This window comes from Thunnus albacares, chromosome 4 (genome assembly GCF_914725855.1).
Source record: "Thunnus albacares chromosome 4, fThuAlb1.1, whole genome shotgun sequence".
Classification (NCBI taxonomy): domain Eukaryota; kingdom Metazoa; phylum Chordata; class Actinopteri; order Scombriformes; family Scombridae; genus Thunnus; species Thunnus albacares.
This window is the reverse complement of record NC_058109.1, coordinates 36,509,958-36,536,096: the sequence shown is the minus strand read 5'-3', so window position 1 is coordinate 36,536,096 and position 26,139 is coordinate 36,509,958. Positions and strand designations below refer to the sequence as shown.

The 26,139-nt window shown below is 39.0% G+C and overlaps 1 long non-coding RNA gene across 1 annotated transcript; it reads left to right on the top strand.

The window, feature by feature from the left end:
* The first annotated feature begins 18,879 nt into the window (after positions 1–18,879).
* Positions 18,880–20,414, top strand: LOC122981196. Its single transcript, XR_006403185.1, has 4 exons — positions 18,880–19,339; positions 19,427–19,594; positions 19,691–19,848; positions 20,113–20,414. It is a non-coding gene; the product is annotated as an uncharacterized LOC122981196 (long non-coding RNA).
* Positions 20,415–26,139: the final 5,725 nt, after the last annotated feature.

Here is a 26,139-nt window from a genome sequence, read left to right as displayed (position 1 = left end):
TAGATCTGTGGTAGAACCCGGAGTGGACTTTTGAGTTGTGATTCTTTTATGTTTGTGAAACTGGATTGAACTGAACTGATTTGAGGTTATGGGGAAAGCAAAACGGACACTTTACCGAGTGGATTGAACTCTGAGACTGTTGGATGAGTTACACTTTTGCATTAAAAGTAACACAAAAGTTACTTTCCCAAGTAACTAATTACTTTTTATATGCAGTAATTGGTAAAGTAATTCAATCACTTTTTGAGACAAGTAACTAGTAACTGTAACTAATTACTAATTTTAAGTAACTTGCCCAACACTATACATGGCATGTGATATTTTTCTTAGTCTATTTATATTTATTTTACCTCTATATTGGACACATCATATACACTCAACGGCCACTTCATTAGGTACATCTATGCAATCTAATGCAATCCATACAACAGCTCTGCCATAAATTCCACTTTTATGAAGATTATACATTTTCAGTTTTTGTTGACATTGCCCCCAACATGTAATGCAATAGGACATATGGGAAAGAATCATAGCATGCATAAATATCTTGGCTGCTTCCAAAGAGAGACAGTTTCTAATATGTCTAAAATTTGCTAAGTTGTACTTTATGGTTTTAATCGTTTTTTAACATGTTTCTTAAAGTTCAAATTTGGATCCAGTGTCACACCAAGATATTTAAAATCAGTAACTATGTCAATTTTTTCACCTTTTATGAAAATATCAGCATTGGGAGGTTGCACCATAGTCTTAGAGAAAAACATATCCTTTCTCTAGTTTACATTTAGACTCAGATATGATTGATCAAGCCAATGTGTGATCCTTTCCAATGCAATTGTTAGCTTAGCAGCAGCTAACTCAGCTGTTTTTGCATGTGTTTGCACAACGGTGTCATCTGCATACATTCGTAGTTCTGCATCATGACACTGTTGAGGGAGATCATTAATATATAGGCTAAATAATAGAGGACCTAACACTGACCCTTGTGGAACAGCCATTGTGCACTTCATGTCGCTGGACAGTGCGTCACAAACTTTAACACATTGTCTCCTATTAGATAAATATGAAGACATCCATGCCAGTGCTCTAGATGAAACGTTAAATTTAGAGAGTTTTGATATTAAAACATCATGATTGACTGTGTTGAATGCTTTACGCAGATCTAAAAATACAGCACCAACTTTTCCTCCTTTGTCAAGTCTTGATTTAATTTGCTCTATCAAGTGCAAGGTAACAGTTTCGGTGGAATGATTTGCTCTAAAGCTAAGTTGCATACAATGTAGACCAAAATCGCTTGTATTAAGAAATGTCAGTTGTTTAATGACAACTTTCTCAGCAACCTTTGAGAGCACTGGCAGTTTACTTATTGGTCTGTAGTTAGTGGCTTCAAGGCAGTCTCCAGATTTAAAAATAGGCGTGACAATGGCACATTTCCAGTCATCAGGAAAGGAGCTGTGTTTAAAAGACAAGTTAATTAAATGAGCAATGGGGGAGTTAAAATATCTTTGTGTGATTTGACAAACATGGTGTCAAATTGGAAAGCATCTCTACTTTTAGAGCTTTTTAAGGAGTTGATGATTTTGTATACTTGTAACTCATTAGTCTCTACCAGCTCGAAAACCTGGCCTGTAGCAACTATAGGAACAATGTCCTGTTTTCTTTTTTGTAAATTTTTTTCTTAACTCATTTACAGACTCAAGAAAAAAAATATTAAAGACAGAAGCAACAGTAAGATGATCTTCAATTAACTTTCCCTGCATTTACTGTACTTACTCTCTTAGCTTTTGGATAACTTTGTTCCTTAAACCTTTATAAATCAGCATGTTAGTGTCCCTTCTAGTTTTAATTGCCTTCCTTAGTGCAGCATCTCTAGATTTCATTAGTTTCCGTAAATTTTCATTAAACCACGGTAAATTGTTTTTATTTTTAGATTTTATCTGTATCCTCACATTAAATCTTTCCCTCTCAGAGTGAGTAAAAGTATCACAGCCATAGTCCAGATCATCAGGGGACAGTACATCACCCCAGTTCAAGCTGTTAATTTCATTGGTAAATTCTTCTTGCTTAGCTCTGGGTATGCATTGAAGGATCATTGTCTTAGTTGCCGTGGTCTTAAATCTACTTTTAGTCAATTTTCTCACACATAGGGTTAGGTTATGATCTGATAAGCCAGTGATTAAATTATAACTTTTAGTTATTCTTTCTGGTTTGTTAGTAAATATTTGATCGATTTGTGTACTGGAGCATTTTGCAATCCTAGTTGGGCCTTTTGTTAGTTGTTCTAGTTGGAATTTATCTGTGATCATTTTTAGTTTTTCCTCTTAGTTTTATCCTCCCAGTTCACACCAAAATCACCCATAAGTATTAATTTTTTGTTGAGATTGCACTCTTTCAAGACTTCTGTGAGTTGATCATAGAAAGTGTCATGTCAAAATGTATCCAATAGTGGACGTGCATGTGAGATTTCAACATAACTACATCGACATGTTTAATATTTCTTTGATTTTCAACATTTTTGCTGAGCCTGGCCCTTGTAAGCCAGGATATCACAGCTGCAATGCAACATAGTGCTAAAAGATCGATCAAAATAGATTTCAATGACATTTTTGCAACCCTGTCCCTGTCCATCATGTCAGATAATGCCTAATTACAGCACATCCTTTGTATAAAATTGATACTCAAACCATAGCATCAGTAGTCATTCACTGTGCAGTACATGTGATACTCATGGAGGCCACAGTACAGCACTCAGCTAAATTCTTGAGATGTAGGCAAACATGTGGGAACAGCGGTGAGGCTGTGTGGTGGTTTAGTGGGTCAAACATACAAACACAGAGCCTGTGAAAGTGCCACACACTCCTCCCAAAATACACAGAGCAATCAAGACACTTCAAGCTGTTCTGCAAATAGAACAATACACACACACACACACACACACACAGAAATACGTACTGCAAGCAGGTATACTGAAAGGAACACACACGTTTGCACACTTGCTACAAAGACATCAGCCTCATCAGGACATGACAGTTGTTGGGCTTCAACCATATGGTCAGACAAAGGCAGGCCTACTTGTAAACTCTGAAGCCTGACCAAGAGGCTGCTTTTGTCCTTTAACCCCTGAAACAAAGCCAAAAGGCTGCTCTCACAAACTCCATATCCCAGCCTGCCCCTGCAGTTCGCACCTTGGTGTGAAATCTGGGGGAGCCCCAAATTCTTGTCTCTCATTGGCAGAAACGCTCCATTACCAGAGGGAATCAAAGCGATGCAGCTGTGACGTCAACACATCTTTAAGTACTGGCTGCACACAGACACCCTTGGCTGTCCAATGTAACTGCGCTGGAGGAAGCTTTGCTTTCTCTGTGAGCCAATTTACTAAAGGAGGTAACTCCATGCATGTGTAACTCCCCTCACTGAGTTTGAAGATCCTCCCCTCGCTGGATGAGCTGAAACTTCTTTCTGTGTTCAACCGAGCACAATTACCAGATCTGAAGGGCAGAAGCTGTGTAACCCAGCGCTCTGTGTTTGCCTGCAGAAGGAAGAGAGGATTTCTCCACAGAGACGAAGGACAGCCTCTGTGCCCCGCTCATCTTTAACTGAGACAACTCCACTGTTTTCCCCGCAACGCTGTGAGGATCAGCTGCCGTCAAGCCTAATTGTGTATACCATGCTACACTGTTTTTGTGTTTGTCCCACATGGGACTGTTGTGTTTGTGCCACCGTGAGTGAAAAAGTAAGTTGCTTTGTCAATTGACAATTAAGACAACATGCTTTACAGATTGCCGTCCGTACAAACTCTTTGTGGACAAAGCAACCGCTGCTCTCTGCCCCACGGTCATGGGACTTTGCCATGAGCCGGCGTTTCTCATCCTTTCTTTCTCTCTCTCTTGTTACTAACATTCACACACACGCACTTGTCATCTATCATCAGACACGTGTAATTTGGTAACGCACACTGACTTGGGTGAGTGTAGAGAACAGAGACGCCAGTTGGTGCCTCCTTGCTATTGTTCTAACCAAGACACCATGGTCACATCCACCATTTGGTTCTCACTAGATGTGATTTCCTCACAAAATCACGTCTGCCATCCTTGAGGTTGTGTAACGTCATCTCATGAGATCACGTCCGCCATCTTGAATCTCACATAATGTCATCTTCTCAGATCATGTCTGCCATCTTGCCCACAAACACACACACACACACTTACATGTGTTTTCACTGTACATAGCTACTGTTATTGCTTAGGTGGATTTTAGGATATTGATTTATAGATCACAGCATCTGTTAACTTTGTTAACTTTTTTATTGTTTATTAAACACTGTTAAATCTTTAAAGAGAAGTCTTTTGTCCTTATTTTGTTTATATATTGTGAAAAGCGGCTGATTGAGAGAGTCAGAGCTCAAATTCAAACCTTCCTCTTTCACCAATTCAATTCAATTCAATTCAATTCAATTCAATTCAATTTTATTTATATAGCACGAAATCACAAGTCATCTCAGGGCACTTTTCACATGGAGCAGGTCTAGACCATACTCTTTAATTTACATGAATGTTTATATCCCTCAGATATTAGCATTCTAGGTGAAATCTTTTATGAGACAACCTCACTGTTTGGTTATTGGTTCTGCTTTCCAGGTGTTGCCCCGTTATTATTAATTCATATTAATAATTGTATTAATTTTAATAATTACCTTTGATAATTATTAGTTATTGTTAATAACCAGCCGTGCTCCTCCCAGCTCTAACACAGTTTTTCAGAAAGTCTTGTGTCCCCTAGAGGCTCTAATTTTCATTACATAGATCATCTTGTGTGCAAAGCTGACATTGAGAATAGTTCTATTTTGTATGCACTTAAGGCCTGTTAGGTGTGTTGCATTACCAGCTAGGTAAAATTTTAAAAAATAATAATAATAAAAAGTACCCAGAACCTGTCAGAATGGCCAAATGGGTGATCAGACAAATGATGGCCTAACTCCAGGGGCCAGCCGCACACCCCTGTGGCAACAAGCCGAAAGGTATTGCAGAATGAGCTAAACAATCATCCGACTAAGGGTGTAAATGAATACATTATTTATATCTACACCAAGCGGCAACCTCTGGGGCTGAAAGATTAAGCCAATGCGGAAGTGCCAAAAATTGCAGTTCCTCAAATGGCCACTTGAGGCTCCAAAAGCGAGTCATTTCCCATAGACCCCCATGTTAAATTGCCCAACTTTACAGCAGAAATAAACATGTTTACAGCCTGGTACAAAAAACGGTTTTGGTCTCTATAGCTAATTTCCCCTTTCATGACAACTATACAGGGGGTGACATTTTTTAATGTTTAAATTTTATTAAGACATAAAGTTATGCATAATGAAGGGCATGGCTGCTTTGAGTGACAGGTCCGTCAGCCGCTAGGTGGCTTGTTTCAGCCATTCGGCCCGCCTCTTTGTCAATTTTGGACTGACTGGGAGTTAGGCAGACTCAGTCACTGTGCTGTATTCAGAGCTTAACAAGACATTCAGGGCTGACGACGGTAACATCAACCACAATAAACAGCAGGTCTCTGGCTGTGTACTGACACTGGCATGACATAAGATGCACTTGACTGCGATTGTGCCGCTAGGTTTACAAAAATAGAGCCCATAGTGATTGGGTCTGAACTCTTCCATGCCCATTTCTTTACTATTGTTCAGGTGAGCAGTGAGGGGCGAGTTAAGTGACACAGCTCCCAAGAGAAGGTGTAGGGGGGAAAGGTTTCAGATGCTATTCAACCATCTGACAAGCACATCTGCAGGTCACACTGCAGAACTAAGTGAGAAGAGAAGGAAAAAAATTGCCCCATAGCCATAGCTACTAGTTGGTCTTTCTCATGGTGCTGAGGCAGAGTCTTGTCAGGGTAAACCAGTAACAACTAGAAGAGTGCACTCAGTAGAGTGCAGATCTCCGCTAGGTATGTACAGTCAAGATGACGGTGAAGATAACAAAAACTGGGATTTCTTCATCTTGTATCATGCCTAACTTAAGGGGATCATAACATATTGGGTATGGAATTAATCTGCAGATGCTCTGGTTCAAGATGAGACCAAACTTAGATGATAGATGTTAGTTTTTCAGCCAAAATGTGGCCTGTGGCCTTGTTATAGCCAAGCCAATTGCCTGCAATGCCTTATTGTAACATATCATAAAATGGTGAGGACTGCTGAAAAGACAGAAGTCTAAGCTTTACAATAGGCTCATAAGGAATCTTTTCAATATTTATTTGAATTCATAAAACAACCTGCTCCTGATATTTGGCACAGATTGATCTAATGCAGCAACAAGGCATGATTGGTTTATTGTGTGTTGTTTTTTTTTTTTTTTAAATAATTTAACAATTCATCATTCATTATCCCTTCTTTGACTAAACTAGAAAAGAACAGGAAATGATTATGAGGTAAGATACTAGGGCTACTTTTAGTTGTAGTGGTTATGGCAGAAAAAATGTGTAGACACAGTGGAACAATACAACAAACAGACTAAATATATTCTCTTCTCTTGTCTCAATTAAGTGGTAAGCAAGTGGTTGCCTGTGCAGTATTTCAAAAGAAGCCAAATGTGTCAAAGCAAGAGCACTGTGGAATGTGTATTTCAGTAGAAGCCAAATGTGTCAAAGCAAGAGCACTGTGGAACGTGTAGGCCATGTGTTTCACACATCTCTTTTTTTTTTCCACAGAGGGCTTGAAGGCCCAGACCAGATGGACAGGCATAGTGGAGGGCTCACTGTTCTGTTAAAGTGTTGATGGATATGTCAAGTGAAAAGCATCTGGCTGTTTAATGTGATGCCTTTTGACATGGAAACAAAGGGGAGGCTCTGGGTTTTCCCCTCAGATACCACTGGCTACTGTTCTGCTCGACATCATGTCTGCGTGTATGGGTGTGCATGTGAGTGTTTATACACCTGAGTGTATATGTTTTTTCAGAAACACACAATATGACTTTATTCAAAGTAAATAATGATTGGGACTGTGTTGGATTTGGTAGGGGTGTGTTTGGTTATTGGCAATAATTAATATTTTTCAAAGATAAGTATGACTTATAATTATAATTAATAATTATCAAAGGTAATTATGAATTATAAGATCAATAAATTATTATATTAATTACTAATACTGGGCACCAACTCTTAGAGAGCCTCACATGGGGACACCAACTGTTGGATCTGTGAGGAACACAGCTGGTTATTAGCAATTAATAATTATCAGAGATAATTTTTCATGGTTTAATGTATTAATTATAAAATTAATAAATATTAATTAATAATAAGAGGGCACCACCTGGAAACCAGGACCAATAACCAAACAATAAGGTAATCTCAAAAGAATTCACCTAGAATGCTAATATCTGAGGGATATCAACATTCACAGGTGAATGAAGAAGGTTTGAGTTCAAGCTCTGACTCTCTCAATCAGCCACTTTTCACAATATATAAACATAATAATGACAGAAGACTTCTCTTTAAAGATACAACAGTGTTTATTAAACAATAGCAAAGTTAACAAGATTAGCCGATGCTGTGATCAATAAATCACTATCTAAAAGCTGATTCTACCTAAGCAATAACAAAAGCCAGGTACAGTGAAAACACATGCAAGCAGGAGCATGTGTGTGTGTGTGTGTGTGTGTGTGTGTGTGTGTGTGTGTGGACGGCAAGATGGCGATGTGATCTGGTGTGATGACATCATGTAAGAGTTTAGATGGCGGATGTGACAATGGGAGGAAGTCATGTCACGTGAGAACCAGAAGTGACTGCGGTGTCTTGGTTAGAACAATAACAAGATGGCGTCGCCTGGAGTTCGGCGTCTCTCCACTCACCCAATTCCATGTGAAACACACTTGTCTGATGGTAGATAACGAGGGGCAGAACGGTGCTGTGTCCCATGTTATCTGAGCGTCAGATGTGCAAGAAAGATGTGTGTGTGTGTATGTGTGCGTGTGGGTTAGTAACAAGAGAGGGAAGGAAAAAGGAAGTAAAGCGACCATGAGGGGGAGAGTCCATAGAGAGCGCACATACGGACTTCAGTCTGTAAGACATGTTGTGTGATTTCAAATCAACAAAGCAACTTACTGTCTCACTTATGGTGGCACAAACAGCAGTCCTGAGTGGGACAAACACAGAACAGTCTAGCGTGATGAACACAACTAAACAGGCAGCAAACTTCCAATACTTCTCAGAGTAAAGCAGCATTAAGGGACTCGGCGGTTCATCAATTCACACAACAAACATGAGCAATAAAGCTTAAAAAGCTAAAAATAACACACTTTCATAACCTATTTCTGCCCAGACTTAAGCCTCTTACTTGGTCACTTCAGAAAGCAAGCAAGGTGTGTGTTTTAGTCTGTCTTTGGTCCGGCTCAGCTCCTCAGCTCAGACATTGACGGGGCCATCCTCGCGCTCTGACAGCGGGTTTCATGGCAGCTGATCCTTGGCAGCATGGCGGAAAAAACAGCACGTGGATAGTCGGTAGACAGCGGGGCGTAGGAGTTATCCGCGTCTCAATGAAGAAATCCTTTTCTTCCCTCTGCAGGCAGTGAGAGTGCTGTGTTGCAGAAGCATCAGTCTCTCTTGGATCGTTTTGTGTCAGTTGAACACGGGCGAAGTTTCAGCTCATCCAGCACGGGGAGAATCTTCCATTCGGTGAGGAAAAAGTACACAAGCACGGGTTCACCTCCTTTAGTAAACTGGCTCACGAAGGGAGCAAAGCTTCCCCCAGCACAGTTACAATTGAATGGTGGAGATTTCTGTGTGCAGCCAGTACTTAAAGCTGCAGTGATGTCATGGCTGTGTCGCAGTGACTTCCTCTGGTGTTGGAGCATCTCTGCCATTGAGAGACGACAGTTTCCGGATTTAACACTAAGGTGCAAACTGAGCAGAGCATGCTGGGAGATGGAGTCTGTTTTAGACTCCCTTTGTTTGACGGGCACCTTCCTTGTTATCAGGCTTTGTGACTGCATGCAGGCCTGCCTTTGTCTCATGCACATGGAGTATGAGGCCCAACAGCTGCAACTAATGATTATTTTGTATATTGATTAATCTGTAGATTATCTTCTCAATTACTGAAATGGGTATCATCTGAGCCCATGGTGACAACCCAAAGATATTCAGTTTACAATGATATGAAACAGAGAAAATCAGCAGGTCCTTACAGTGGAGGTGGAACCAGAGAAAGAGAACTGAAAAAAAAAGTCAGAATTAGGGCTTTGGGGGTGATGCTATCTGTGCATGGTCCTCAGAAAGACAGAAGTACAAGAATGCAAACGTGTCTGCATAGAGAGTACATGAGCATGTGCATGTGTGCATCACTCTGTCAGCGCCTGGGTGTGTTACCATAAGAGGAATTTGTTCACCCATGTCTGTGCACACAAGAAGTGCCATTTGTTTTCCACCAGGCATTGCAAACACTCCATCACCACACAGAGACATCTCTCAGTGGACCCAGCCCACATGCTCTGCATCACAGGCAATCTGTTTAGCAAGACAAGGCATGACGGCGTGTGCGTGCATGCACGTGGGTGTGCGTGCCGTCTGTGTTTTTACACCTATATGTCTGAAAAGGGAAGTATATGTGAATCTCCACAGCAGATGGGAGCTTTCAGATGCAAGAGACCAAAATTAGATGCTTTCTCCTTCAACCAACACTCCAACTATTCAGAAAAGTATTTGGAGTTGTAGTTTGGATTGTGTTTATTTGCAAAAAATATAATTCAGGAGGCAATATGACATTTCAAAACCAATACTTAAACAATACCTTTTACTTCTACCCTCATACTGTAATCTGCTTTCAAATGCATCATTGATATTATAAAGTCAAACTTCCCCTCCAGACGTGTTTTAAGACATACAAGAAGTACCCAGCTTTGAATAATAATTTGTGTCTGAAATGATTATTCCACCAAGAAATTCAAAATCCAGAATCTATAAATATGCAAATATTGTTGATTTAATTAAGTTTTCCTGCTGGACACAAGGTTTCTCCTACTTCACTGTAAACTCCATTCTCAGTGTTTGTGCACAGGATGTCTCAAGTTTTAACATCACACTTGTGTAAGTTGTATAGTGGACCACGATTGGCTTCAAACTAATTGTGATAAAATCATAAATCATGCTGGCAAATACATGTGTTAAACTAAATTTAAGGTGACTACAGAGAAACCTTCCTCCTTCAGCAGATGGATTTGAAAACAAAATCTGCCCATACATCATTCTACACAGTGAAGAGAACAACACCGCAGTGATGCAACAATAAGAAAAACATCTTTTTAACTGGAGAGGGACTTAAACAAAATCATGCAAGTAAAGTCAGAAAATATCTGATCAAGAATTAAACAGAAAATTGTTCATCTGCATCTGGATCCAGATCTGCATCAAAATCATTCTTTATGGTAGACAAAGAATGTGATACAGTACATGTACCAGATTTGTTGAATTTAGTTCAGTAGTGCAGTAGTTCATGGAAAATGAGTGTCAGTGTTAAAAATAGCACACATATTAACGGCATGAAAATAGTACACTGATACAACATGTTGCACGTAGTGGCTTTAGTTGTGATAATCCATTTACCAAACCAGATTTCAGCTCTCCTTCTGGGGATTTATTTCATCAGCCTTAACCTATTGAGATTCTCTCAAATCAGACATTTTCCACACCAATTTTAAACATGCAATAGCTCATCTCTCTTTTGTTGAAGAAACTAACCCTTCACTAAGTATACTAAGTAGTAGGTAGTATAGCATATTATATAACTATTTTAGTAAAAGTTGCTTTACCTAACAGAAGAGAAATTAAGTCTGCTTTTAGGGCACTCTATAGTAGCCACTGGAACTGTGCATCAACATTTCTAATGAACTTCTTTCTGATGTTCTATACTGTGCTGTTCTAGTTCCAATAAGTTTTAGTGCAGCTTTCATCACTGTCAGTCATGCCACTAGGTGGATTCACGTATTCACATTTTCCATAGCTTCAGCTTTGGCTGGTGCTCTATTAATTACATCATCGCTAATTCCATGTTCTTCTTTTTGTGGTTTACTGCACTGATAGGAGAATCAGTGCTGTTTACTTTGATGCGCTCAACTGTTAATATGTGCAAAACAGTAGTGGATGGAAATGTTTATTCATTTATTTACATTTTCTTCTCTCTCTTTTCTTTTCAATTTCCTGAAATTTTGGTTAAAATTGAGTGCCCCAGTAGCTGAATGGTTGCTGTGCATGCCATATTACCGCAACTTTGCTGGTAATTCTAACCAGGGACATTTGTTGCATGTCATAGCCATCTCTCTTTGCTTGTTTCTTGTCTGCTACTACACTTTCCTCTATCCAATAAAGGCAAAAATGCCCCCCAAAAGGCAGGTATTTACCTGGTAGCATTAACCCAGTTCATACTAACAGATTAATCTAATGGCCAAAAGCTGAACCAAAAATACTAGAGAGCAGCTTAAGCCTGTTCAACTCAAAAAGAAACATAATGGACTGTTCCTTTGTGCTGAACCCTCAATGGATACTTACTACATGCTATATTTTGTGGAAATACGTCCTCTAAATATATACAAGTATCACTTGGAAAATTGAATATTTTCAAAACATAAAAGGTAGCAAAATGAAAAAAAAAATTCCCAGGTCTATATATGCAGTTCAAATGCCCCAGCATTCAATGAGTTTTGGATATGCTTTGAATTTAGAACATACTGAAAAGACTGGCTCGACTGAGGAGTAATCACTTCCTTCAACAACCTCCTCAGGGAGACCACACAGACAAAACTGACACAGGAAAATAAACACGTATTACAGCATACATACACCTACCATCTGATCAAAGGTAAGAGAGAAATGAACTCTAGTCACCCAATGCCTGTCCCAACCCTTAACAATCCCTGAAATCCCAAAACTTAAACATCAGAAGCTTCCTTCTGAAGTGCAAGACCTCTGCTGAGATGACCTAGTACATATACAGAGGCATTGTCATGGTCTCCCCGCAAGTGTGAAACAGTTGCTTTAAAATGAATTGTCCTCAATTAATGACGATAACATGATAAGCCTAAAGTGGAATTCTAAAGTTTGTCCTTCAAATCTCCTCAGCAAACTCAACGAGTAAAAGAAAACTTTTAACTATGTGTGAAAAACAACCAAAGGCAGAAAACACAAAAATAGACATTGCAAATATAAATGAACAATTATTGCTTTAGCTGTTTGGCTGACTGAAGTGTGCTTATGGTCTGTAATGTGTCTAATCCTGTAAAGTTACTGAATATCATTCATTTTGTAATTGTCTTTCATCCACATTCTGAAATAAACATATACAAATATGCAGTACAACAAAAGCATTGTGCAGTGCAGAACTGAGAGAGAACTCACAGTTGAACGACTGAGAGCACAGTTGATTCCTACTGCATTAGGCCATGTCTTTATTAAGATTGCTCTTTAAGCACTTCAGCTGTGACATATCGGCTTCTCCCTGTCAGACCTGGCCTCTCAGAGTCATTACCATCAATCTGTATGGACCAAACTCCTCTCCAATTCTTGTGATCACCCCAAAAGTAATTTACATAATGGATGAGTGTCATTACGTAATGACAACAGCCATATTATGGACGTAACAAAGCAGGAACTGTAGTTCATTAAAGGGAAGGGAATTGTTTTGGGGGGAATGAGATAAGGAGCTGAGGAGTGAGAATTGGTATGACGATATTATTCATTTATTCCCATTTAACAAATGCACCAATAATCTGGGATCTGTAATCTAGAGAGCTGTCTGCCTCTGAGAGCTACATTTGTTTGGATCGCCAAGTCAACAATACTATGAGTCACATTAAATTAAAGGGAAATAATGAGCGATAAGGTCATGACCTTTATTAACCTCTACAGGCAACATGAAGGGATTTTCAGCACATGAGTAGAACCTTTAGGTTAGCTATATGTGACTAAATGTAGCTATATAATGTGTAACATATATGTTACACATTAGGGGTGTGCCCGAATACAAATACGTTATTATTAAAAGCACAAATAGTGGGTTTTTTATGAATATTTGTTTCAGACAAATATTTTAAAAATTATTTGTTTTTGGGAAGAAAAAAAAACAGGTTAAATAACAGCATGCGGGTCGGTTACATCAGTATCTCAGTCTCTCTCCTCTGCTCCGCGGTTAAGTCTATCAACAGGTCTCAGAGAGGGGAGTCACATCCATCTGCTACATGACACACATTTCCTAATTTGGACATCATTCCTGGAGCTGGGAGTGTTCCCCTGAGATAAAGCTGAGCTACTGACACACGCGAAGTGCTCCCAAGGGACTCTCCATAACCTGTTATTCCCCTTCTCCTTTCCACAAAGTTAGGTTGTATAAAATAGGAAATAAATGAAAATTGAAAAGCAATAATCACCTTTGCAGTTCTTCCCTACACATTAAACGGTGTGCTGTCTCTGTGTTATGGGTGTATTAATAGGTAGAGGTCTGCTTGCAGTGAGGTGATGAGTAAAATTTTAGCTCAGTAGTCAGCGCAGTCGTCTATGATCTGGGAGACTCCAGTTTCGGACCTGGTGTGGGGACCTCCTTCATAAGATAGTGTATTCATTTGTAACACTTTAATTTTCTAAAATTAAAAACATAATAAAAACAAAAACAGGATTTTTAAGCCTCTTTCCACTTTTATTCAAATACAAATACAAATACAAATACTAGGCCCTCTGCACATCCCTATTACACATATATGTGACAATATATATATATATATATATGACAATGATATCAATACCCTTGATTACATTCAATGATGTTGTTTTTTAATGGGTAATTCCAATAACAGGACAGGTAGACATCATTTGTCAGTGCCTTCCAAAACTGAAGAAAATAAACCATTTTATGATGTCACAACACTATGGTTAGGTTGAGGCACAAAAACAAATGGTTAGGTTTAGAAAAAGGGCATAGTTTGGGTCAAAATTACTTTTTTAAAAGGTTAGGGTACCTGTGGCCAGGGTTAAAAGAAATCAACATTGACTGTTGCAAACAGGAAACAAACAGCAATCCCCTGTATTAAAGTCTGATACTTTGTTCATCTAACCTGACGTCCTCCCTCTTTGTGGCTCTATAATGATGGCATACTTCTTCCTCCTTTGCTCCAGAAGGACACGAGTCATAATTACTATGACTGTTGGATGTTAGGTTTACACTTATGCTGATTATGCTTTTCAGCAAATCCTAATAAGAATTTAAGGTACAGAGGCCTTTCAGCTTTCAGATATTTCACATGTCGTGACGGTAAACACTCTCACAGCACAGCCTTTCATCAAATAGTCCAACATGTAAAGAAAAATGCTCAACTATAGGAAACAACTTACAGACCCATATCAGTGCTTTTCCATGTTTTAGCCCATTAACCCCAAATCAACAAGAAAATGACACAATACAGATTACTATTTCAGAGTTTGGGATTTTTAGATGTGTTTTGCCTCCATTTGAGGCAGCAATGGGTTGAATTTTCTTTCACTCGGGTATAAGAATGAGAAAATTAAAGTATATTCTGGCTGCATGATACTGCAGCTGACAGAGCAGATTGATTTGTTTGCACTACATTTGCATGCAGCTAGGGCTGCAACTAATGATTATTCCACTCTAGATCAATCTGTTGATGATTCTCTCAATGAACTGATACATTGTTAGATCTATAAAATGTCATAACATTGTAAAATAACAATGCCCATCACAAGTTCCAAGAGCCTAAGGTGACATCTTCAAATTACTTGTTTTGTTCAAAAGACACAGAGAGAGAGAGGGAGAGAGAGAGAGAGAGAGAGAGAGAGAGAGAGCGAGAGAGAGAGAAAACTTACTTTAGTATAATTTAAGAGCTTCATGTTGTAGCAGCTATTTAGTGACATTTTTGCTTGAGATTTGAGTAAAATGATTAAAAATGATCAAACTGTTGATAACTGATAAATTGAGTAATTTCCTGACGATTGACTTATCAGTTAATCAACTAATCAGTGCTGCTCTACATGCAAGAATTAGAACTATGCACTGTAATGGATGGTTTTCATTAGGGGGTGTGCAAGACTATGTTATAAGTATTTTTGATCATGAAAACATGTTTGTTGATTTATCTGTCAATAAAATTGATTCATCAAAATTTTAGTTTATGATTCTATTGTTGCTTTGAGTCCTAAGTGCAGTCCTGGGACGCACAGCAGCCTATAAATCCAGCAGCTAGCACATAGCTAGATGTAAAGGGATTGCATACGATCTTTGTGATTGATCATTAGGCCTCCTCTTGAGTTTGACTGATAATTTCCTGAAAATGTAGAAAAAAGATGCACTTAGAGTGATTGAAAATGTAATAAGACCCAATAATGTAATACCTTTCAGGTGGGGGATTTTTTTCAAAACTGATGATGTAATAATTTTGATGGATAATGTAATAATGTAAAAAAGTATGTTCAAGTATACAATAATTATAATTCTCTTAGTGTCATGTTAGCCTACTGTAAACACTAGCATTTGACTGATTTCATGTTTGGAAATGTAAACTGTACAGAGCTGTACAAACCTGCCATGAGAGATACGAAGGGATGACATCTCTCTTCGTTTGATAATGTTAAAAGTTAGGCTTTGTTGCGGGTTTCCCAACTCATTTAAAAAAGACAAGAGAAAAACAAGAGAGAGAGGGCGAGCGAGCTGAGAGCATGAGCGAGCGACGGAGAGACAGACTGGAAAGCTTTCTCTTTTCTCTCTATTTTCTGATTGTTTCACAGCGGTTATGTTCTAAAGCACAAATAAACAGCCATCAAACACTCAACAGATGATTTACTGAAGAACAGATGGTCTTTTGGTGCAATTTGGATATGCGACACATTTAATATTGATAAACTTTGAATAAACAAGCAAACAGCGAGTCGCTTAGCTCTGTGTCTGAGTGTAGCAGGGGCTGTTTGATATAAACACCATCACATCGGGGCGGGGCTTCCGCGCTCTGACTCGACTTCACACTTGGCAGGTGTACTGCTGAGGACTCAGGGAAGTGCAGTGAGGAACGTGAAGTTATTTGGACACATGACATGTTTAATAAACTTTGAATAAACAAGCAAACAGCGAGCCGCTCAGCCCCGTGTCTGAGTGTAGCAGGTGCTGTTTGATATAAACACTGTCACATCACTGTGGGGTGGGGCTTCTGGGCTATGACTTACTGACAACGGCACGCACCCTTCTCAGTTTAACTGCCTAAGAGAGAAGAAAGAGCATACACAGGAGAAAAAATCAGAGGCGGAGGCAGTAAAACTAGCCAATAGTAGTGCAGACACGTTTGATTGGCAGTAGAATCAACCAATGTACACTGCTTCTACAGTTCAACCTCAGTTTAGTCTCACTGATGAAGTTTCTGTCTGGATTTAAACCATGTAATGTATTAATTCCTTACCATTTTAATTGATACAATTGTCATTTGATACATATATACGCAGTTCTCAAGAAATAATAAGCAATCGCATGTTCCGAAAAGGAACGTTTTGAACGGGTACTGTGCTAGCTCCATACTAAAAGAAGGAATCTCTGTATGTATGTATGTATGTTAGGGCTGTCATGATATAAGATTTTCACAACATCATTATTGTGGCCGAAAGAATTCATGATAACCATATTATCGTGATATCTATAGAAAATTTGAAAAAAAAAAAAAAAATGCTATCAGTCAAATCATCTTTAACTTTGTTTATAGCGTGTTTTGCCTCTTTTCTGACAAATGAAATACACCCAAAATACAAGTGTAGGGAGGTGGAGAGAGTCAGTATCCATAACTGTACATAGTTTGAAAGAGGTTTGAACACACTAAAGTATGTTTTTATTTCCTCCTGAATATTTTTTTGCAAACAGATGCCTGCAGATGACCTATAGTTGTGTTGGCTCTGGAGGAGCACGGCCGGTTATTAGCAATAATTAATAATTATCAGAGATGATATATAATATATAAACACAATAATGACAAAAGACTTCTCTTTAAAGATATAACAGTGTTTATTAAACAATAGCAAAGTTAAAAAAGTTAGCTGATGCTTTTCTCAATAGATTACTATCCTAAAATCTAATTCTACCTAAGCAATAATAATATAAAACAACAGCTATGCAAAGTTAAACACATCGAAAACCAGATTGCTAGCAGTAGCCCGCCTAAAGTTACTTCTCTACCTAACAAGCCACCGATCCTGCGATATGAAAGTCAATTCGCCTCAGCGGCAAAGGGAAAGATGCCAGCAGAGAAAGTTGAGTGCCACAGAAAAGTCACAGCTTATGTGGTGAAAAGGCTGCATACCTTCTCAGAAGTTGATGCACCGACATTTACATAAGCAAAGATAAGAATAGATTTAAGCTAGCTAAATTAGCTAGCTACCTTCCCCTGACTTACAGTATCAGTAACATTATATGTTATGTTTGTTTTGTGTTTGCAGGGATATGATCGATTCTATAAACTCCAGGTACACCCCCCCTACAAGGGACTACTTGGCACTCCCATCCTGGTACCAGATAGAAAATTTCCAATATAATCTGTAAACTTAGTGAAGTCCACTACATTGCCCTCACTTGTGATGGCCTGACTAGCATTGTTCAATGCCCTACCTTACTGTCACAGCACACTATTTAGTGGAGGCAATGAGGCAAAAAGTGCTCCAAACAAAACGTGTCTACACAGCCCAGACAGGACTTGTCGTGGCAGAGGAAATTGGTGACATCCCGACAGAGTTTGGCATTTTTGACAAAGTGGTGGCCACCACAGTTGATAATGTGGCCAATATGGACTAGCCATAAAAAAAGCCGCAATTTGTGAAGCTAGGCTGCTTTGCTCATACACTCAGTCTAGCTGCACAGTCTTTACTCACTGATCGCAGTGACTCAGTGGATGGTGAAGATCTGTGGCATCGTCGTGTGGACAAAGAGGTCATCCATGGCCAAGATTGTTCTGCGGGAGAAGCAGGATCCCTTCATTTGACCCTGGTGCATGGTATCTAATTAAAGTAATGCATCTTTTTTTAGTAGTACAATGCACTATGTACATTTTGCAGGTATTAACATTTGTAAAACAACACAGTATAACATAAATGTCATATCTATCTATGTAACCACCTTTAAAAGTTGCATGTCATATCAATATAATCTCATTTCTCCATGTATTTGTGATTTTCTTGTTTGTGTCAGAGCTGCCTCAACACTCACTCATTCTTGACGTGAGAGCTTGATGTACTTCTCTCTACCTAATGCTGGAGAGATTCCTAAAACAATACCCTGCAATTCAAGCAGCCAGCTTGGATCAACAGCTGAGAAAGCATATCGAGAGGGACAGGTATAGATAGATAGATAGATAGATAGATAGATAGATAGATAGATAGATAGATAGATCAGTCGGTACTTTGTTGATCCTGAGGGAAATTTAAGATCCAGTAGCTTTTAGAACACATACAAGAATATAAGAATAAAGACAAGAGTATAAGAATAAAAACACACAGCAGTGAACTGATAGTCTAGCCACCAGAACAATTACAGAGAGCTGTCACTATAATAGAGTATGTGCTAATGGAGGTAGTGCAAATGTTAGGTGATTAACAGTAAAGGTATTGCAAATGTAAGGTGATCAAAAATTAAAAACAGTGCAAGAATAATGATTACTGTGGATAATATAAAATTCAAATTGAAGATAAATATATAAACAAATACAAATGCAAACTGTGCATAAGTTAAGAAAGAACAGTGAATTATTATAATATTACGTAGTGAATTTAAAGATAAACAGGTAAACTCCCTTTTCAAATAGCACTGTTTTTTGTTCAAAGAGAAAAAAATATTTTGAACTCAGAAAATGCATTTTTTTTCTCACACAGACTTGCTCGGCTGACTGAGGAAGATTTCAGGAAGGCTGAGGACTTCATCAATCTGATGAGAGTTTTATACACATCCACAGTCTGCGTTTCTACTGAAAAGAACCCCACATGCGATCAGATCCTGCCAATTCTCCAAAAGCTTGAGATGCATTTTGCTGTTGAAGAGGGAGACACAGTATTTGTATCCAACCTTAATTAGCAAGTGCGGGCAAACCTGTCCAAGTGGTACCAGATAAATGACTGAGTCTGTAAATAAAATGATTGAAGAATACAGGAAATAATTCTATTCCTGTGACTTCATTGTATATTTAAAGAAGATTTATGTTTCACAGAGTGATGACATCAGGAACTTCCTTGAATGCTAACTGCATTAGACCCATGCTTCAAACAAAAGATGGACAACTGTGCTACTGTCTTTGACCAGATCAAGGGGTTACTGGCTGGAAAGCTGACTGACTCTGAGCAGGTGAAATGTCATTCATTCACAAATATATACTGTCTCCCCCTCAGCCATTAAAATGTTTGATCTAAATGCCAATTATGTTCTTTGTAGTCAACAAAGCATGATCATCGAGAAGATGGTGATGTCACAGTGCAGTCTGAGAAAAAACAGGAAGCTGCAGTGATGTCACAGCTGCATTGTCATGACTCCCAGTGGTGTTGGTGCATCTCTGCCAATGAGAGATGAGAGCTTGGGGCTTCCCACAGAGTTCACACCGAGGTAAGAACTGAGCAAAGCCTGATGGGAGATGAAATCCATTTTGGACTCCTTCTGTTTGGCTTGGTGCCCTTCCTTGTTATTTGTGACTGCATGCAGGCCTGCCTTTGTCTCATGCACATGGAGTATGAGGCCCAAGAGCTGGTACTTATTAGCTGGAAAACACAATGGGACCACAGCATGGAGCCTTACCTAGTCCAAGTTCAAACTGAATAACAATACCACAGAAAATGAATATTTTACACATTTTTCTAAGGGTATGTATGCTTTGAATATTTTTTTTTCCAAAAAAAAAAGACAATTTAGAAACACCAAATAACCCCTGCTTCAGAGTAACTGAAGCATAAACACATTATAGTTCTTTGTTGCACTGTTGAAACTTTGTGCATATAAAAGAGTCAAAACAAGTGCTATGGTGGAAAAGCAGTTCATATAAAAAGTAAATCACAGCTAACTATTAGTATTTACATAATTTTCATGTTGTGGTTTTATAAAAAGCAATAAAGCAGCATATGGTTCAGAATTTCGCTGGCTATTTGAAGCACCAGTCATTGGCAGAATCTGTTCCCATTTTACTGGATTGGATCGACTGGACCTTTGCCAATGTAACAAGGTGTCGGAGTTGTATCAGTCAGTGAAGTAATATGAGGCTTCCTAGGTGAGTAGCATGAATTTGTAGTCGTTTGTTTGTTGGTGGTCCGACAGAGGTGTTGATTGTACCTGCTGTTGTGATTGTATCTTGAAATGGTTTGTATCAATTGAAGCACAAGAATATTTTAACCCCTTAACATTCCAACAGCCCGTGGATGGGACAGGTTTTAAGAGTCACTGGATTATTTCCATGATATTATCATATGTGTATTATTAACATGATATAAATTTCATTTCGTTTTTTTAAATATCATGGTTATCATCAATAGCGGTATATCATGACACCAGTTATGTATGTATGTATGTATGTGTGTGCTTCACATATCATTTGAACCATTCATCTGATTGACTCCAGACGTAGCAGGTGTATGGCTGGGGACCCAACGGATTGTAGTGTCGAATTTGGTGCAATTTGGACACGCGATACATTTAATATTAATTGAATAAACCAGTGATCAGCGAGCCTCTCTGCTCTGTGCAGGGGCAGGGTGGAGCTTCAGGGCTCTGCTGACTGACTCCAGCATGACAACAAAAACAGAGCTTTTAATCAAGAATGGACACTCTTACCCTGTGTCTAGACAGAAAGTGTAGTGTTAGCAGCACGTTTAGCTTTTTTCATTTTTTTCAGGCTGAAAAATGAAGCCAATGCGGCAGTGCCAAAAACTGCAGCTCCTCGAATGGCTTCTTGAGGCTGGCTCCAAAAGCGAGTCAATACCCATAGACCCCCATTTTAAATTGCCCAACTTTACAGCAGAAATAAACATGTTTACAGCCTGGTACAAAAAACGGTTTTGGTCTTTGTAGCTAATTTCCCCTTTCATAACAACTGTACAGGGGGTGAATTTTTTTATAACTCACCTGTTTAAATTATATTAAGCCGTAAACTTATGTATAATGAAGGACATGGCTGCTTTGAGTGACAGGTCTGCCAGCTGCTAGGTGGCTTGTTTAAGCCATTCGGCCTGCCTCTTTGCCCATTTTGGATTGGCTGGGAGTCAGGCAGAGTCACGCACTGCCAAGATGGCGATGACCGGAGTAGCTCATTGGAGCTTCAAAACCGCTCTTTAGAAACCGATTGGTGACGTCACGGTGACTATGTCCATATTTTATTTAAAAACATAAATCCCAAGTGAAGAACAAAAAAAGAGTGAGCAGTTAGCAGCAAAGTGCATTCAAGTACATTTAGAGAGTATATGCACAAAAGTACATGTCTCAGTTTGATGTAGACAGCTCTTGCATGTCAACGAGTGACCAGCAGTGATGGGGGAGTTATATAATCCATTTTGCTGTCCAGAGAACATTAGGCAACATGATTGTTGGAACTGCCGGTTTGTATGGGTTAACAGTTAGCCTAGCTTTTTGGAAGCACTCAGAGCCCAATACACAATGACTGTCGTAACATGCATAAAACGAAGGAAATACTTCCACGGGCAGTTCAAAACGAGTTTGTCTCATATGCTCTGAGACCATGGTAATTGTGAAGCACCACTACAGACAAAGCACAAATCTTTGGAGTAAACATACCCACTCAAATCCAAACTGAAGGCACAGAAAATAGGAATAAATGCATTAAATGCAGCCCTTTTTTTAGGCTACTTAAAATGAGAAAAGAACATTTATTTACTATTAGTGTACTTATTTCTAACATCTGTGTATAACAGAATGTCAGTTTCTTTCATGTTGTCGGTGTATATAATCATTTACACCTCACATCAACTGCATTGATTTTTCTATGCATTGTTGCAAGTTGCAGCCAGAGGCTAAGCAATCAGCCTATTCAGAACAGACACGTTTTTGAATGGACACTGTACTAGTCTATTAAACTGCAGGATGAGAAACCTTTATTTATTGACATCTCTTTTTCCACAAGGAAGGTTTTGATGATTTTTAGATGGTGATGCATAGTCATTTGCAATGGCTTTATATTTATTATACAAAATATTTAGAATTATTTAAAAAGCCTGCGTACATTACATGCTTTATATTTATCGTACATCTCTGAAAAATGCAAAATCTTGATGTAGCATGAAAAACAGGGACCAAATCATTTTGGGGGACTGCCTGCTTGCCTCTATTCACTAACCCTGATATAAACATTACAGTAAATACTACAGTGCATGTGGTTTATAGGAAACGGGCTGAAAAATAGATAAAAGCACTCCAGTCTTTGAAAGAAGGAATTAGGGGGAAACAACAGCTCTAACAACATAACAAAGTTCATCTAGACAGCAGCTATAGCAACATGACAAGTTCACACATGAAGCCTTCTAGCCACTCTAAGCTCCACTTAGATCATCTGCTGTCTTCTCATCTTCACCTGCCAAGTGGATGACAGCTCTCAGTGGACCCACTTTAACAAGGAGGGCCTCAGGGTCTGAAAAGGAAAATAAGGGATTCCAGCAGATTGCAAGTGGACCCCATGGGAAACAGCAGCAGTCTGCTTTCTTATCCCTACAGTATCCACCAGCCTCAGTCTGTAACTCTATCTGGACCATGACATTCCAACAAAGTTACAAGTCAAGATAAGTCTTAAGTCCAATGGGAGAGGAGGGTTGGGGCTCTATGATTAAGTTTGTGCTTCCTTATCACCTTGGGAAAGGTTGAGTAAAAGACAAAAAAGCACACACACACACACACACACACACACACACACACGCATATACACATTGTGAATAAAAAAAAATCCTGTTTTCCCAAGAGTAATCAATTCATTGTGGGAAAGTTGCCAGCAATTACTGATCAAAGGAGAAGCTGAATTGCAGTCCTTAAGCTTTGAAGAAGTTTAATAACTCACCTACATGCCTAACAGTCTAGCCTGCTTATCGTTTTAATTTGAGCCTTAATGAGACACTAAGATTATCACTTCCCTCACTCAGCTCCCTGGAGAGAAAGTAAATATGGAGGACAGGCATGTAGGGAAAAAACGCTGTATAGAATGGTCACATTAAGTTCCTCACCTGCAGTCGTGAATATCTTCATTGCCATTTCTTCATGTTGAGTAGTTTCAGAGATAACTCTTTTTTTACTGCTACATAGATAGCAAAGTCATATTAATGTTCATTAGATTTTCCAGTTTTATAACCACCTTTGTTCTTCGTAGCTTTCAGTTTTTTTCTAAGCTCTATTTAGGTCTGATTTCTTGCCAAGAGCACAAGGCACATATGATTCATGTGATGCATAATTACGTGATAATGCTCTGGTTGTCAGGTCAAAAGAGAGAGAGAGAGTAGGAAAAAAAGTCTGTCACCTCTCCAGCTGACCCTTTCACTTTCCCTCCAGAGCTGAACTCTGCTTAACCCTCAGGTGATACCACTTTTTTCCTGCGCTCCCCTCAGCAGCACTCCGGCTAATTATGGATGTCACAAAGAGACGCCTGCACGCAGGGACAGCCATTATACTGGAAAGCAAGCTGCCGATTCTGCAAAAACATGCCGCAGTGGTGTTGAGATAGGACATGTGTTCCCCAGCAAGTCTCTGTACTGTAGGCGTCACAGTCGACTGATGCCACAGTGGAGGACATATTTCCCACCAATCATTTCTGACAGGCAACTAGCACTGCAGATGTGCTTGTAAAAGAAATTCTATCAGGACAAATGGCACATACCAGTACATGAAAAATAACCGGGATGTGTGTATGTGACAAGCAGGGTGAAGAGTTTACTTCATGCCGTATGGGTTTCAGGATTCTGCAGAAGATGAGGCCCTGCCTAAAGCCCTGTGTGACACTAGTACAATGTGTGGAACTTATTGTCTAACTTATTGTGTAGAGTAATTATTCCAATTAATATTACTGATCATGCTTTACCAAACACACAATCTGATAAGCCAGATATGTCAGTTTTTCTCAAAATGATTCCATGGATATTTTAAAAAAGATAGTGCTTCAAAGCATACACTACACAGTCAAAAGTAAGTGAACACCTGAGCATGGCCACTGATATTGTGTGATAAGGTCTGGCTCACAGTCAGCATCCCAGTTGATCCAAAAAGTGTTGGAGGGACCAGTCAACAGTCCTCTAAATTACCAAATACATGATTTGATCATGTGACTCCAGAATGACACAAAGGAGCATTTTCTAATCTGGCAACCCTATTGGCAGTAATTGGCAGGACATCATTTTTCTGTGCTTTCCAAATCTCTTAGAAATTAATGTTTTATGATGATGTTTTATGATGTGACAATGCTGTGGTTAAGGTCTGGTTAGGTTTAGCCACAAAAACCTCTTGGTTAAGTCTAGGGTTTGGGTTAAAATATACCTATTTTGTTGTTTTAACCCTTTTGGTGGATCTGAACTTGAAAATATTGACCATATTTCACCAAACACAAATGATACAATGAAAGAAGTGAATTCTTCATCATCTGAGCCATCTGAGGTATAATAATATATATATAAATAAGCGGCAATTCATGGGTTCAAACCTTTTTGTGCTCAATAGAAGGAAGCAGCGAAAGCGGCCAAAATTAAAGCTGTGACGACAAGTGCGACAAGTGGGCCTCAGGCTTCACATTGGTAAGCAAGGTCACTTCAGCTAGTTTAATTCTGTTTAAAGAATGGGTGAGGCCAATCACATATTTCTTTCAAAGCCTGCAGCATTTCAATAATTGCACACTCAAAGTTCCGCCTTTTGTCCCCCCTTCATTGGATCTGAACAAAACTTGGTTTGTATGTTCAGGAGATAGTGCAGGATGACTCCAGTGAGTATAATCAGGATTGCTCAAAGGCAACTTGAATTAAGAGCAAATATGTGATAGGTCACACCCACTTGCATCAATATGGCACTTCAGATTTTGGTTAATACTTGCATGCACACCAATTTTGGTCAAATTCTGTCCGGGTTTTCAGATACACATTTGTCGCATTTGTGGCGTCCCGTATGGGTTGGGCTCAAAATGCTTTAATAGACCTATTCCCAATGACAGATAGAACTTATGTACCAAGATTTATGATGGTTGGACAAATGGTTTAGGAGTTATGGCCAATATTCTCTTAGCCCTGCCCTTTGCAAAGATATTTTGGTTGATGGCGTCCATGTTTTTCGACTGAGGGCTATATACTAAATTTGGTGTTGATTAAGTCAAAATCCAAAAAGTAGATGTCATGTTACTGTTTGTCAGTTTATGGAAATTAGCAAAAAATCCATCTGTATAGTCTGAGAGGCTTTTTTGTAGAGTACATTGAGCTGGACTTGTGTGTGAAATTTCAAGTCAATCGGACTTATGGTGTGAGGTCGCATAGCCTTTCCAAAATTGAAATTTTGAGCCTTAATTACATTGCCACCATCTGGCTCATGTTTCTTGGGAAGCTCATGTGCATCATTTCTAGTTATTGGGCCAAGTTGGTTTTAGCTCATGGCAATTTAAGCTGACGCGGCAGAAGACAAATAATAATAATAATGATAATAATAATGATAATAATAATAAACAGGCACAAACATAGAAGGGCTCTGACCCTAAATTAATCAGATAGCAATTCACAGTGGGCTGCTTTTATCAGATGACCTCTGTGTGGTGGTCAGTATTTTCATGCACATGATAGATTCACACTAGATTACAAACACAAATGACCTCTGCAATCGTTCCATCTGATGTGGAGTTCACAGGTAATACTAGTCAAGTTTGAACTGATGTTAAAATGTAGTAACTATTGTATGTGTTAGAGCCAGCATAGATAAATGAAGTGCTTTAATTTGTATTTAATGTATTCACTGGGGCCATGTACAGTGTTAAACATAAATGTTACCATTTGATGCACTGTACCAGAGTTAGCTTATAGCTAATTTTCGTCTGCAGTCCCTTCGGCAGGTCACGATTAAAACATAACAGCACAATAACAAACAGTACAAAACAAAAAACACACAGGACACATAATACAAAATACAAAGCTACACACATTAGC